The sequence below is a fragment of the Cibotium barometz genome, chromosome 16 (assembly GCF_041138505.1).
Source record: "Cibotium barometz isolate CiBa-2024 chromosome 16, ASM4113850v1, whole genome shotgun sequence".
Classification (NCBI taxonomy): domain Eukaryota; kingdom Viridiplantae; phylum Streptophyta; class Polypodiopsida; order Cyatheales; family Cibotiaceae; genus Cibotium; species Cibotium barometz.
In genome coordinates, this window is record NC_141061.1 from 41,231,465 (window position 1) to 41,247,175 (window position 15,711).

The window sequence follows — 15,711 nt, forward strand, 5'->3', positions numbered from 1 at the left end:
AACTTCCAGCTCATCCTTTGTGTAGTCCTCTTTGTCAGCATAAAGAAATAGATAAGCAACAAACCCAAAGTAGTACTCAAGAGCCTTGCACTTTTTCTTTTGCAGAGGGCAGTCATCAAGACAAGTCTTTGTCCTCTTATCTTCTGCATAGGTATCCCACCTTCCTGACATTCTTTTCTTTTAAGATGAGGAGAGGGCAAAGCTAGACATGTGAACATAATGTGATGATCCCTCATTTTTAATTTCTATACTTACCAATTTACTATATGCCTCCCACTCTTCCTCTAAAATAGAGCTTGATATGTCCATAATAATATGTTCCAAATTGAAGGGCACATTGAATATTGGCTCAACATCTGGAAGAAATTCATCATGCCCAGCTCTCCTTAACAAATCGAATAGGTTTTCATTGGCACTAGGCTTGTCTCTTATCTCTTCAAGTGTATCTAAATCTTCCACATGATCATAACATGAACCACTTTTTAATGCTCCATGCTTGAAATGACTTCCACAACACGAGGGAAGAAGGACCAAAAGGAATTAAAAATGGTTATTGTGCGGTGAAGTGACTTCCCATGATGCGAGAGAAGGGGGAACGAAAGGGACTTCACGGTGCAAGGGAAGGGGGACCGAAAGGGACTTCCACATGGTGCGAGGAAGGGGGACCAAAAGAAACCAGAAGACATTATCGCACCGTGAATGGAAAAAAAATGAAATTTCAATAGGGAACGATAATATATAGACATTTTTAGGGCTGACATCATCCATGTACAATTGACATGTAGGGCTAACATCATCAAAGTATTTTAAATCGCCATGCGTAGGGCTTACGTTATCAAAGTGTACGTCTAAATGCCACATGTAGGGCTGACATTATCAAACTGTACACTTAATCACCACGTGTAAGGCTTACATCATCTTTGTCATGATGGCATCACACTCTATAAACAAGAGAAAATATTCTCTTTTTTTTGGTCGGGTTCCATTGACGGCACGAGAGTTATTTTTCTGCATTTCTGAATTTATCTTATCACTTCGTGGAGGGCATCAGGTTTTCCTCCTCGCTCGGTGGGTGGCAGGCACCATTTCGTTGTGATGGCGTGATATTGACCATTGACTTACATTGGTTTTGCTGTATCACTCCGTGGACGGTAGGCAGTTGGTTTTTTCTCCTCGGTGGGTGGGTGGCAAGCACTCATTCCATCGACGTCGCGATATAGATCATCATCTTAAGTTGGTTTTGCACTATCGCTCCATGGACGGCAAGTATGGCTCATACAAAGCAGACCATGAGGATGGTGTACCCTGATCCCTAAATAGCAAGATCCAGAGCGAGAACCTCAAAATCAAGTTGAGGCAACATCTAAGCAACCATTAGAGAAGAAAACAATAAAGGGGAGAACTAATATATCCAAGGCTAGAACTTTCCTTCAGAAACAAAAGAGATTGTTTGCGGAGATAAGGCAAGCACAAGAGTCTATGAGTCTTCTCATCCTCCCTAGGGCACCATTCCTAAGAATTGTAAGAAAGGTAAGTGACAGTATAAAGGGCAAGGACATTATAGATGGCAGAGCAGTGCGCAGTGGCATGTCTACAAGAAGCTTGTGAACACTTCCTTATAGACTGTATGAATGATAGCTGCATTTGTGCTTCACATGCAAGAAGAGTCACTTTGATGGGATAGTGACATGACACTCGTAAGTAGGGTGAGGTACAGGTTCCTCAAATGTCTTCATCCCTTGCGAATGAGGGATAGGAAAGCCTTTGAGATCCTGGAAATTCCCCTAGCATTGAAAAGGAAATCAAAGGAAAAGAATATAAAAGTAGAAGAAGTCACTTCCCCTAGTCCTCCCAAGAAGAAAAGAATATAAAAGTAGAAGAAGTCACTTCCCCTAGTCCTCCCAAGAAGAAAAGAAAGTTGGTTAGGAAATAGAAGCCAGTCGACACGAGTTCTGAGGAGGAGGAGGAGAAGGAGAAGGAAAAGGAGAATATCTCACATGTGTATGATAGCTTAGAGACCCTAGTGCAGTTGGAGAAACCCGGTTCCGAGAGGCTTGCCCAAGTACTAGGGTAACTTATTTGCAATGTTGGCACAATGGAGGAAGAGTACCCATCTATATTGCACCTGGGAACATGTCACGTAGGCTGTAATGCCTATGACCGACGGCAGACCGGATGGCCATGTCCGGGGTTCAGTGGGAGAGGACGCCTATGCGGAGTCATGGGCGGCCAGGCTAGTGTGGACGGCAGGCCACACACTATATAGCCTGGGGGATGAGGGGCAATCCTCATTCTTCCTCTATGGCTGGGTGGTGAGCCAGAGGCCGTCCCCTCTTATGGTAATGCCCGTAGCGGCGTTACAGGAATGTAACACTGGTATCAGAGCGTGGTTCGAGGGAATCGTGAGAGTCCGCGTGTGAACGGGGGACCGGAGCCCACTCGATGGTTTTCATCCACAATCTCCTTATCCTTATCTCGAATGGAGGGTGTGGAGGGAGACAGCCATGGAAGAATGGAGGGGAAGAACTCTCTCTCTCTCTCTCTCTCCCCCCGTCACACGCACGAAGGAGTATCGCAGGTAAGCAATTTTTGTAAGCGATTGAATTTTTCTGAATTGAATATCTGTTTTGAAATTTGTTTCAACTGTGTGCGGGGGAAGTGGAAGGGGCGAACAGCAGCCCCATTGTCTGCTAAAGCTTCGTTGAAGCTTGTGTGTGGGGGGGCGAAGAGCAGCCCATGGAGACTTGCGCTGACTGCCTTGAAGGGGCTGAGTGGGGAAAGAGCCACGAAAGGACCGCAATACCATGATGCTGTGAGACGCATTTCGTTGACCCGTGTGTTGGGGGGGCGCAGACCAGCCCCACGGCTATTCTGCCGAAAATGGCGTCTGGCTGCGAAAGCCTGCGAAAGCTTATGGCGTCTGGCTGCGAAAGCCTGCGAAAGCTTGGGAAGGGTTGAAGCAAACAACGCCGCCTGCTCGTTGGTGTTGCTGGGCGTGTGGACGATGGCGCTGCAGCCAGGCCAGCCCAGCGGCCAGCTGAGGCGGCCGGCCAGCCGGCCAGGCCACCCTTAGGCGCCCAGCGGCGGGCAGCCAGCCTTAGGCGCCCAGCGGGCGGCCAGCCAAAGGCCAGGCGGGCGACCAGCAGAACGGGCGGCCAGGCGGCCATCAACGACCACCAATGAACAGCAGCAGAAAAAAGAAAAAAAAAGAACAAAAGGGTTAAAAAATCTATATATTTTTTTAAATATATTCTTATTGTTCATTTTTATGAAATTAAAAATGAAAGAATTCAAACGAATCCTCTCTTAAATGGGGAGGAAAGATATGGCAAGGCACAGCCTCTTAACTATTTTTTATTTTTGTTATGAAGACTCTGGGAGCGTAGCCTCGCCAGATTTCAATTTACACTTTTGCGAGCGTCGTCTTGCTAGAGTTAAAGTTTTGTTCGGACAAATTTGTGTTTGTTCTGTAGTGACAAACAAATGTGTTCTTCTGTAGACACACCCCACGAAACAAGCCCAACACGGCCGTCGTGCCGTGTGGCCGTAGTGCCCATTTTCCACGAAAGAGACCCACCGCACACGGCCGTAGCGCCGCGTGCTAAGAGAGAGACAAGTCCCACGGCCGTAGTGCCGAGTCCTTCAAACAAAGCCGTTCTATAACTGTTGTGCCTAGTGAACACGTCTATGGCCGTAACGCCTCGACAATAGCACATGTGGTGATCACACATTTGGTTCAGAGAACTAAATTTAAGCTGAGCATAGACTTAGTGTTGACCATCAAAGTCACGTAGTTTGACTAGTGTAAATCAAAAACTGAGGTGTGTTTTACTTGGGCTAAAACCGGCAAGGCGTCAGTTGTGCCTAAATTAGACGAAGTGCTTATCACGAGAAATCAAGGTAAGCCTAATTGAGCCGTAGTGCTCATAACCCTTCACAATCTTTTAACACATGCTAGAAGATTGTGATAAACTTTGGCAAATGAGTACCATGTACAAGCGTAGTCTTGATGTGGTTATGCCTTGTGTCCAAACAAGTTGCTTACTGTTTGTAGCAACAAGCGAGCCTTGGCCCGTAGAGGCAAGCTGGCACTTGTTGGTAGTACCAAAATAGTGTCACTACTTGAGCCTAGTGACTAGTTTGATTTAGTCACGTGATTGCCTGGTAAAAGTAATCCCTAAGGTATGTATTACTTGGGATAACGGGGCTAGTAGTGCTGCTAGCAGTGCTCAAATGAATGGTTTATCTAGAAGTACTAATCTGAAGGATTAGCGTACGCCTAGATAATAATAGCAGATTTAGGATTGATTTGTATAAATCAAAGGTAAATCTGAAGGGGTATAGTCTTGAGATGTAATGCTCAATGCCCTTATAGAAGTTGATCGAAGAAAACTGTTCTTAAACTTCTTTTTATTGCCATGCGTCGACATCCCACTGCTCGAGAGTTTGTGATGATCTTTCGAGAGGGGAAAGAGCCTTTTTATATGTCATATCAATTGGTTTGGCGGTAATTTAATGGTATGGGACATCAAATTCTCACGAAATCGATTGTAGTCTTGGTGGAATGGGACGCCAAGGCTTGTGCATGTAACTTGACTCTTTGGCAGGTTGTATGTACACTTGTCCGTAGTGATAAAGTGTGCAAGATAAAATTTGAACTTTGACAATTACCAAATATAGCCATAAGTTGGGATAAAACCCAGTTTTACAGAGTTCGGAGAAGCTCTAGGTAGCAAGACCATGATGGTGTGCTAGTGCTAACAGAGTGATTTAGTTCCGGAGTGATCTAAATCTAGAGGTTAGCAGTAAGGCTAGTTGGTTGGACAATTTCATGCATGGGGGACGCCCTATAGCATTTTGCAAGTGTAGTCTTGCCTATGTTCAACATAAGTGTGCGATTGTGAGCACATTTTAGTTGTTACCATATGAATTTGGGAAATATATTACTTTCCTACATAAGCAATTGTAATTGCATGACCGGCTATTTTGCTTACAAAGTTCATGTGCGTGTAAACCCTATGAGTCGTATGACCCCTTGGAAATGAGTGGAGCATTTCTTGGATTTAATAAGGTTTTACATGGCAATAGTGAGTAGTATCTCACTCCAGATGAGCCTGATTTTTTTAGTATCGGATCCGACATATGTAGTGTACATAAATTCGGGCTAAGTTAGGATAGAAGGCTAAGCCGGAGAGCTTAGTGGTAAATCCTACTGTATCTGGTGAGTTTTGACTTAACCGGAGTGTTAAGAAGTAAACTCAAAGTCTGGGGCTGAACCGGAGTGTTCGGAGGCAGACATATCTTTTGTTAAATCGGAGAATTTAGCAACAGATGAGCTTGGGGTGAACCATGGTACCCAGGAAAAAAGCTCTTCACACTAAAATGGTGCACAATAATTTTAGGGTGAAAAAAAAAATCCATCTCGCAGGAATGTTTTACAACTTTCCATAGATGACAGATGAAGACCATGTACTTTACGGAGTTAAAGTACATAGGTGGTGACTTCGGCGCCACATTTTTTGTAGGAAGTCACCAGTGGTGTGTTTAGGTCAGCCGAGACTCCACAAGACCTATGCACTAGTTTTTAAGTTGACCTCTATGATAAGGACATCCAAAAAAAAAAATTTCGTGTTGTAATACCAGAAATTGTACTGCAATGTGCAATGGAGGGGTCAATTTGTGTAGTCACTTCTTAGCATAGCAAGTGACTTAATCATCTTGTTATAGATGGTTGTATATGGTACTCCCACTCGGGGGAGGTACGCCATGGGTACGGAGTTACTCACAGACTAGTATGGAGCTACTAGTGTAATGATAATGGGTACGTAGTTACTCACAGACTAGTATGGAGCTACTAGTGTAATGATAGTGGGTACATAGTTACTCACTACTAATACATAACTGCTAATAAAATTAAGATCCTCGAGTGAAAGATACTCTAGATCAACATTTTAAATTACCGAACCACGAGTATCGAGGTACTCATAAATATGTTGACGTTGCTCAAATCGAGGGACCGATTTGTTCGATGGTATGGAATAAGCAAGAGAGTGGAGTAACTTAAAAGTTACACATCACTAGTCCTAGTGAGTTGTCGAGGTCATCCGTAGTTTGATGATCCCCTCTACCTACTATCAGATAACATTCAATTTTGCAAGCCCTGGCATTTAATCCGTAGTGATTATGAGTTGGGTGTGAGATATGGTTATGAAGTTCTTACAAGAGTACTCGTTTATTTGCTAGTCCTTGGTTATAGCTTGGTAGAGATTGCCACCTGTGATGGGTAGGTAGCTTTGCCGCTATGATGAGGAGGCAGCAAATAATGTTCTCATAGTTATACTTCATACCAACACCAAACAGGGATAGGATGAAATTCCTAAGTTCATCATCACGAAGTACTGTGATGTTTGCATTTATATTGAATGTATGATGTAATGAGACATTGGGCTTGTGTTATTACCATCAATTATCTAGCAACCTATGGCTTCGCACCAAGCTTAGTCATTATCTGTGGATTGATAATGTGGTTATTAGTAGTTTGGAATTTTTCTTGATAGATGGTACAACCCACCCAAATGATTCATAAGTGTGTAACCGCTTATGAAGGGTAATAATATGCAACAATGAAGCACTTTGTTACAAGTGTGAAACCACTGATCGGTTGCAAAGCAGTTTATCAATAGTACCACCATATGTGCGTAGACACTATACCACATCTTCGTTGCAAGATGTTTAAAAGTTTCTTGGAAGGACTCAAGAATAAAATATAACGGTCTAGATTTATTCTTGGACCTATGACACTAGCGCGTAGTCCGCTTGAGAGTAGAGTTTTTGAGGACAAAAACCTTTCTTGAGGGAAAGGAGGGATATCCTCAAATATCACATAAACTGGAATAGTTGTGTGAGTCCAGACAATACTGGAAGGGATGTGTCTGGTAATAGCAACACAGAGTTGTAAGTGATTGGATGTAACTCCAGACACCCGTAGTGGTGCAACAATCTTTATCAAACATCTCCACATACTATATGATCTGCTCGCATATATAGTATGGCATAAGAGATAGGAAGTTTGATTGTTATATTTGAATGGAAATTTTCAAAAAGTTACATTTACTCTGAGTTAGAGTAAAGTTTAACCATCCGTAGATTGATGGTAGTTAGAAATTCAACACAATTCTAGAGCATATGCTTGTGCAACGATGTTACTCTAAAAGAGAGGTATCTCTCAGCTTTAGAACTAATCCTTGTGATGCATGATTAGATTGGCTCTAGTTTATTTCTCCTATAACCGTAGAGCTTTCCAAGGAGAAGTTATAACAAGTTGGTGATGCAACATGGTAGCGTAGTCTACAAATATCTAGTAGCAAAGACTGAGAACTTGCGCTACTAGAGTGCTCTCTAGTACATTAGCTTCTGTGCTAATGACATGATGCAAAATCAAGGCATGAAATTTGCCTTAAGGTTTGGTTGAAATACCAAATCATGGCTTGTGTGAGCATGATCCTGTCTTTACAGAGGTCTGGCGTGCTGTACGCGTACACACTTTGTCACAGCCGCGCCCACCTTCCTCGCCGGCACGTAATGCTAGTCCGGAGAGACTGGCCGTAGGTGCGACGGGTAACGAGGCGAGAGTTAGTCCGGAGAGGCTAGCCGAGCCTTCGGGGTATAGTTTTGATAGTCCAAGTGCGGGTCACCCTGGGATTCAGAAGACATATGCACTAGTAAAAAGACAGTTTTATTGGCCTACTTTGTTTAAGAACGTCCAGACTTATGTGCTGAAATGCAATAAGTGCCAAGTCAATAAACAGAACGTCTTAAAGTTGGAGGACTACTCCATCCGCTGGAGATTCCTCAAGGGAAATGGGAAAGCATTTCCATGGATTTCATTACCGGTTTACCCAAGACGAGTCGAGGGAATGACTCGGTGTGGGTAGTAGTGGACAACTAAACTGGCAAAGTTTATTACCACGAAGAAAACTGTAAAAATGCCAGAGTTGGCAAAACTCTTTATTGAACATCTCTACAAGCTATATGGCCTGCCCGCCGCAGATATAGTGTCGGATAGAGATAGAAAGTTCAACAGTCATTTTTGGAGGAAAGTCTTCAAAAAATTGGATACTACTCTGAGTATGAGTATGGTAGATCATCCGGAGTCTGATGGTCAAACTGAAAAAGTTAACCAAATACTCGAGAATATGTTGCGTTCTTATGTAAGTAAGAAGCAATCAAATTGGGAAGAATATTTGCCCATATTGGAGTTTGCTTATAACAACTCCAAGCATTCAGCGACGGGATTTACACCATTCATGTTAATGTATGGATTCCAGCCGAGATCTCTGATGGCTGTAGGCCTAGAAAAGAAAAAAATTCAATCTGTCAAAAATTTCCTTGAAGATATGAATGATATGCTCAGAGCCGCACGTGAGAGCATTCGTAGCGCTCAGGATCGCACTAAAACTTATGCGGATAAAGGACGAAGAAAGGTGACCTTGTATTCCTCAAGGTTCCTGCGTAGTCAGAAACCATGAAAACAGGAAAGTTTGATAAACTTTCTCCGACTATTGTGGTCCTTTCAAAACCTTAAGAAGATTGGGGACGTAGCCTACAAACTTGAGTTACCGGAGAGTTCTCAAGTTCATCCTGTCTTCCATGTTAGTAAACTGAAGAAATCAGTTCACGGGTTAGAGAACGTAGTTTCTCTAGATATTTTGGTGGAATTGATCACTCCACCAAAGATACCACATGAACCGGAAAGGATTCTTGGGTATCGAGACAGACAAACCCGACATAAAGTGTACCAGGAGGTACTTGTTAAATGGATAGATAGGGATGAGAAGGTAGCTACCTGGGAATGCCGTAGTGCAATTTCCAAAAGGTTTCCCCAGTTTGTTTTCGAGGACGAAAACTCTTCTTAAGGGGGGGGGTAATGTCACGTAGGCTGTAATGCCTATGACCGACGGCAGACCGGATGGCCATGTCCGGGGTTCAGTGGGAGAGGACGCCTATGCGGAGTCATGGGCGGCCAGGCTAGTGTGGACGGCAGGCCACACACTATATAGCCTGGGGGATGAGGGGCAATCCTCATTCTTCCTCTATGGCTGGGTGGTGAGCCAGAGGCCGTCCCCTCTTATGGTAATGCCCGTAGCGGCGTTACGGGAATGTAACAGAACATTTACATGCTTGTAGAGAAGGATAGGGAGATTAATGACAGTGTTGACATTCTCATGTGTTTAAGGTATAAATACAATGTTCTCATGTGTTTAATGTATGAATATTTTCTATTTTGTTTATAAACTCTTGCAGGGCACTTATGAAGAAATTGCTTCTAAATCAAGCCAACAAGATATTCATTTATGATCCCTTAGTTTTGCCAGCACTGATAGATATGAAGAAGAAGACCTCTGAGCTCGCACTCTATTTCAAGCCAATGAAAATTAGGAAAATTTATTTTTTTGTTTTGTCATATGTAGAGAGGTTCGTCTTTAACTAATGCTTCTTATGTGTTTAATATATGACATATGTGTTTCTTTTAAGGATATTCACTTTCTTAAATATTTCTTTTACTTTTTTCTAGTGGACACTAGAGTGCTTGTGTTATCAATATTCTGAGAAGAAGTGTTATTTTTATGAACAGCCTGACTGGCATGCATGGGCAGATAAAATTATAAATAGTTCTCTTAATAATTTGAATATTGTTCTTCTTACTAATTTTCATACTTTATTTTTTCTTAATTTTTATATATATATAATTAGATATAATTTAATTTTTAATTGGACATGTAAGAGAGCTATCACAGCAGCTATTGAAGACGAATATCCGAATTTGAAAAAGGAAGCAAAGTATAAGTTTCTAAATCAACTAGTTTTTTTACAAAAGGATTCTACCTCATGTGGATGGCATGTGTGAAAATTTCTTTTGTCTAGCCAATGTGTGAAAATTTCTTTTGTCTAAGTATACCAAGATTGATAGCAGTGTAGGTTATTTCAAACTAAACCCACTATTTTTGCTTTAAATCTTTACCCAAATTTTCAACTTATATTCTAAAGTTCTAGGTTGTTAAATTTGAGAAATTTTCTTAATTTGGTAGTCTCTTGGATCTCATGAGTTTTGGATGTGCAAGAGAAATCGATATTATTTTGAATAATTCAATTACTCCTAAAGATCCAAACTCTCCACTCCCAAGTCAAGCCTCTCCATCTAAGAAGAAGAAGAAAATGCATGTACATTCACCACTACAACATTTTATGTTTAAGGAACTCTACATAAAGAAACCAAGGGTACTAAATCAGGAAGTACCTCAAAGAAAAGTGGTTATGTCAAGAAGCCACCTAAGGGTTCTCAAGTGGGTGCCAAGAAGGGTCCTTCAATCCTCCAACTCCTCATGGAATTGGAAACTTGAAATTGCAGAGATAAATATCTACAAGCTTCAACGTCATGCCCATCCTTTTTAAGATCTGGTAATCCTTCTACCTAGGGAATATCATACCTCTCTCTCAGAGACTCCTAACCTATCCAGGCACCAGAACTATGTGTCCTTCAAGCTAGGGAATATCATACCTCTCTCTCAGAGACTCCTAACCTATCCAAGCACCAGAACTATGTGTCCTTCAAGCTATCAAAGTCTAAGGGAATCTGGGTTTTAATTCAACTCCTGGGTTTTAATTCAACTCCTATTAAACATATTCTTGCCATTGCTAGAACAATATGCTCAGTAGTACCATAGGCAAACTCGACCATAGGGATGTACCTCCCCTAATAAAGTGTTCACCTGGAGCCATATGCACAAAGCATAATCTCCAAAACCTAATCCCATCCTCTCTGTCTGTCCACCATTGAACTAAGGATGATAAAAAAAAAAGTCTGGTGAATCTCTGGATTACCTATTGTTGGAGCATCACGACATAAGAAATTTCTCTTCTAATCTCAGCACAATCCGACACACATACTGTATCATCAAGATGTAAACAATCGGTTTTGAATATAGTACTACACTCAAATAGGTGGAATGATCCCTGAGTCCTGGTATAAATTAATGAAGATCCTTGCCTAGGCCTAAGTCTACACAAAACTGAGTAAAGATTCACCCACCCAAATCCTAGTACCCCATCCAAATTACCCTTATGATTTCCTTGTGAAGTCTTACGTAACTCTATCTACCATAGAGTAACTACCCCTTATAAGGATAGGACATAACAAGGTTAGAAAATATAGACACACCCAAAAAATCTACATGTTGTAAATCCTAGCGTCCCATACCACTAGGATACACGCCATATACTATTTCCTTGAGACTTTTAAAGCCAAGTTAGGGTGATCAATCCTTTCCCACAACTAAGTCTTGGTGCACTACACCTCCACTCCATGTCATGGTCCTTCTTATTACAAGTAAACCATTGAAATAACAATGAAATAATTCACACATGTCCGCATGTGACACATCCGACAACTCTCATATGTTGTGTTTCCCTGCATCCCCGGCTGCAAAGTTCAAACCCTACATCTTGACAACAAATCACGGCTTCAAAGTCATGCTTCAACTATGCTTACTATGCTTGCATAATCACGTTGGTGGATCGCTACATAACCATGTCATAATTACACTTTGTATAATCACGTTATTAATATTTGCATAATCACATCCGGCCCAAGTCAACATCCATTGTAGTTTCACGCAATAGCAAAACACATTGGGCTTTCACAACTAGTAAATCAAACTTTGTAATCTTCAAAAGTAGATAACCTCTTCATGGTTACAAGAACTTGCTACTCCTACTCATGCAACACAAACAATTTGCAACGCTAACGAGAGTGGCTCCTAAGACTTGTTCAGGAAAACCCTGATGTGCTCAGAAACCAGGGTCTGCAAACAGACATATTCATCACTCCCATCCTCAAAGCCCAGGGACCAAAGGGGCCAATATAAGGGTCAATTTGTATTCTCACCATTCATTGTCTTATGCAGTGCTCTTCTTCTCTACTCTCTTAGTCTCTTGTGTGTCATGCTTTTCTTTCCTAATTCAATTAGAGATATTACACGCTCATTGTGTATGTGTGAGTGCATGTGAAAGGAGAGGAAGATTGAGTGAGAGGAGGGTCGAGCTTCCTTTGGAGTGCGATGGCGGTTTTTTAGTGGAGCTACGGAGTGTAGCTGCATGGCAACATCATCTCCTACGAGAACCCAAGCACAAGTATTGACAAGGTGAGTGACACACCTTGCCTTTGCAATTGTGACCTCGGTTATGGAAGATTAACTTCTTGGTTGAGTTGTTTTATGCTCCCGAGTGCGGTTGGGAAAAGTCCCATGACCTTAGTTAGTTCCTACAGTCTTTCTATGGTCCAAGGTCTTCCCATGAATGGCGTCACTTTTGGGGAATAGCCACAATGCATTTTGACTCTGTGTGTGTGTGTGTGTGTGTGTGCGTATTTTCAAAATTGTAGCAAATAAAGATATTTTTGCTCTAATTAGCTGGTGTAGAGATAGTGTAAGACCTTAAGAAATCTAGAATGGTACAATTAGTTTCTTCAGTTTGGCCATTATTTTCAAGAAAAAAAAGAAGATGTGAAATAAATTTTAGATCCAAGATTTGAAGAAAAGCAATCCAAAAATGATTACAAAATCTATAGTCACGCTCAAGTACAATAACTTTAGATAGACCAGGTGTGTAAAGACATGTTTGATGAAAAGATGTGCAGCTTTTGTGAAGCAGACAATATCTTTTTTGCTGTAGTAAAATATGCTTGCTTACTAAATCTATCAAAAATAGTCCAAAGCATATCATTTTGTGCAAAAGTAATAGGCAAGAGGATAAGGACTGCTCCAATACTAGATCCACTGCTATCAGTGAGATGACAAGAAGGAAAGGTCTAGAAAAATCAGGTAATTGAAGGACTAGGGTATGTGTCAAAAGATGCTAGGTTGAGCATGTCAAAGGATTTTTGTTGGTGATCACCCCAATAGAAAATAGTATATTTGCAAAGAAGCATAGTTAAAAGGCAATGCAATCAAAGAAAAATTACAAATAATTTTTTTGTAATAATAACTGCGACGAAGACCTAAAACAGAACAAACCTTAAGCATAATTAACCCACATTAATTACACTAATGCAAAAATGCAGAATGTGCAGAAAACATAAAAAATTTCTATGTATTATAAATCCTTTCCTAATTTCTATTTTGTCCCAATTTCTCCAAATAAAGAGTCAAAATTAGGATGGACACAATGTTAGAAAATTAATTTTGTGGTCTATTTAACCCAATTCTTTCAATTTCATGTTTTTTAATTTTTAAATTTAAAAAATAAAAAAAAATAAAAAATGTACAAAACCACAAATTGAACTCGTAAATGATATGTGGGGAAGAGTTAACCTAAAAGCACAAATTGCATTGCAGAACTCAGAGAAATTGAAAAACATGCAAAAATTGAGAAACATGTAGAAATTACAAATCATGTAGAAATTACACAAACTGAACATAATTTTCTTCAAATTTAAACACTAATGCAACAACAATTTCAGCATTTGATTCCTATCATTCTTGAAAAAGAACTTAAAAAATGAAAATATAACAAAAATCATTCATACGCACACACGCAGTCAAAATGCATTGTGGCTATTCCGCGAAAGCGACGCCATTCACTACAAGAGAATGAGAACATACTCGCGCAAACTAGAGAGAGATGGAAGTGAGAGAGGGGCCATGGGCGAATTTGCGATCTGGCGGGGTTTATGTGGCTATTTACGTGGATATATATGCGGTATATGCACGGATATATGCGCGTCTAAATGCGCATCTATACTGATATAGACGCGCTTATAGACGCGAGTATAGACGCGCTTTGTTAAAATTTTTTTGGAATAATCCCACGTCGATGCCGCAACTATTTTTGCTTCCCCTTTGCTCCCTATTGTACATGACCCTAAGTTTTTACAACCCTCTCTTCCTTATGATGGTTGCACCTCACCCTTTATCCTCTCCTCACAAAGTCTCCTCTCAAGTCTCTTCCCAAGGACAATTTCTCACAAGGTAATCTATATCCCACTTGTCTCTTCCACCTCTTCATATATTCATGGTTTTTGAATGATATATTTAGAATTAGGGTTTTTGATTGGTATTCTCTTCACTCTCTCTTTCTCTCTCTCTCATGCATAAGCTTCTTATGTTTAAATTTTTTGAATGGTATTCTCTTCTCTATCTCTATCTCTCTCTCTCTCTCTCTCTCTCTCTCTTATGCATAAGCCTCTTATGCATAAGAGGCTTATACTTAAACCTCCTTATACATAAGGCTTAAATCTCCTTATGTATCCATGCTTATACTTAAACCTCCTTATACATAAGGCTTAAATCTCGTTATGTATCCATGCTATTCACACTTTTAGGGTTTTGTATTACTAATTCTTTTCTCAACTTTTTGTTTTGTTTTGTAGGTAGCCTCATGTTTAAGGCCTTATGCATAGTGCTTTATGCATAAGGCCTCATGTATAGCTTTATGCTTAAGCCCTCATGTATAGCTTTATGCTTAAGCCCTATGCATAAGGTCTCATGCATAGTTTTATGCTTAAGGCCTCATGCTCAAGGCCTTATGCATAGTGCTTTATGCATAAGCCTTATGCATAAGGTCTCATGCATAGTTTTATGCTTAAGGCCTCATGCTCAAGGCTTTATGCATAGTGCTTTATGCATAAAGCACTATGGTTAAGGCCTCCATGCATAGCCTTATGGTTAAGGCCTCCATGCATAGCTCCATGCATAAGCCTTATGCATAAGCTTTATGGTTAAGGCCTCCATGCATAGCTTTATGCATAAGGCCTCATGCATGCTTTATGCATTAGGCCTAATGCATAATGATTTATGCAAGGCTTGCGTAACGGCTTGCATAATGCATAGTGCTTTAAACATAATGCATAGTGTTTTAAGCTTATGCATAGTACTTTAGACATAATGCTTGGATAAGGCTTCTCTAGCTTGCATAATATTTTTTTTAATATTCTCTTTGTTTGTATAGATGTGGCATGGGTCCTCATCCTCTTGTTCCATAGACCCACAGGTTGAGGCTCTCATCGAGTCTTAACGAGGAGGTAGAGGGCATTTTTGGTTATACTCCCACCCCTCAGCAGTTGGCAGCCTATGCAACAGGTACCCCTTTACCCCATCAAGTCCGCCCACAATCCACCGCCCACAACCCAACAGAGTCCCTTGCGAGGCACTTCACCTGTCGTTACATTCACCCGTCATCCGTCAGCCCCAGTTAGTGCTATAGCATCTTCTACACCTCCACCTTTAGGAGATGTGACACCTCATAGTTATCATGGCTCTCATGAGAGTGGTAGTCGTCGTCATAGGGACAGTAGTCGTGGTGGAGATAGTGGCGGTTGTATCTCACGTTGCACTAGTGCTGAGAGTGGAGGTAGAGGAGATAGAGGATGCCTAAGGCAGTGCTTTGGGGGTGGGGATAGTTCTTCAGAGTCACCACCACATCATGGTGATATATCATATTATGATATCACAGATAAAGCAACAAAGGGAGAGCTTAGTGGATGATTGCATTAAAGCTGTCCACAAGAAGTATCTTAATCCTCACGACCAAAGGTTTAAGAGTAGATGGGCGCGCGACACAAAATCAAAGACATACTTAAGAATAGGAGGTCTCTAGTAAGGAGACATGCAAAGGAGGAGAAACCCCGAATAGATGCCGGTCAAAATGGACACGATA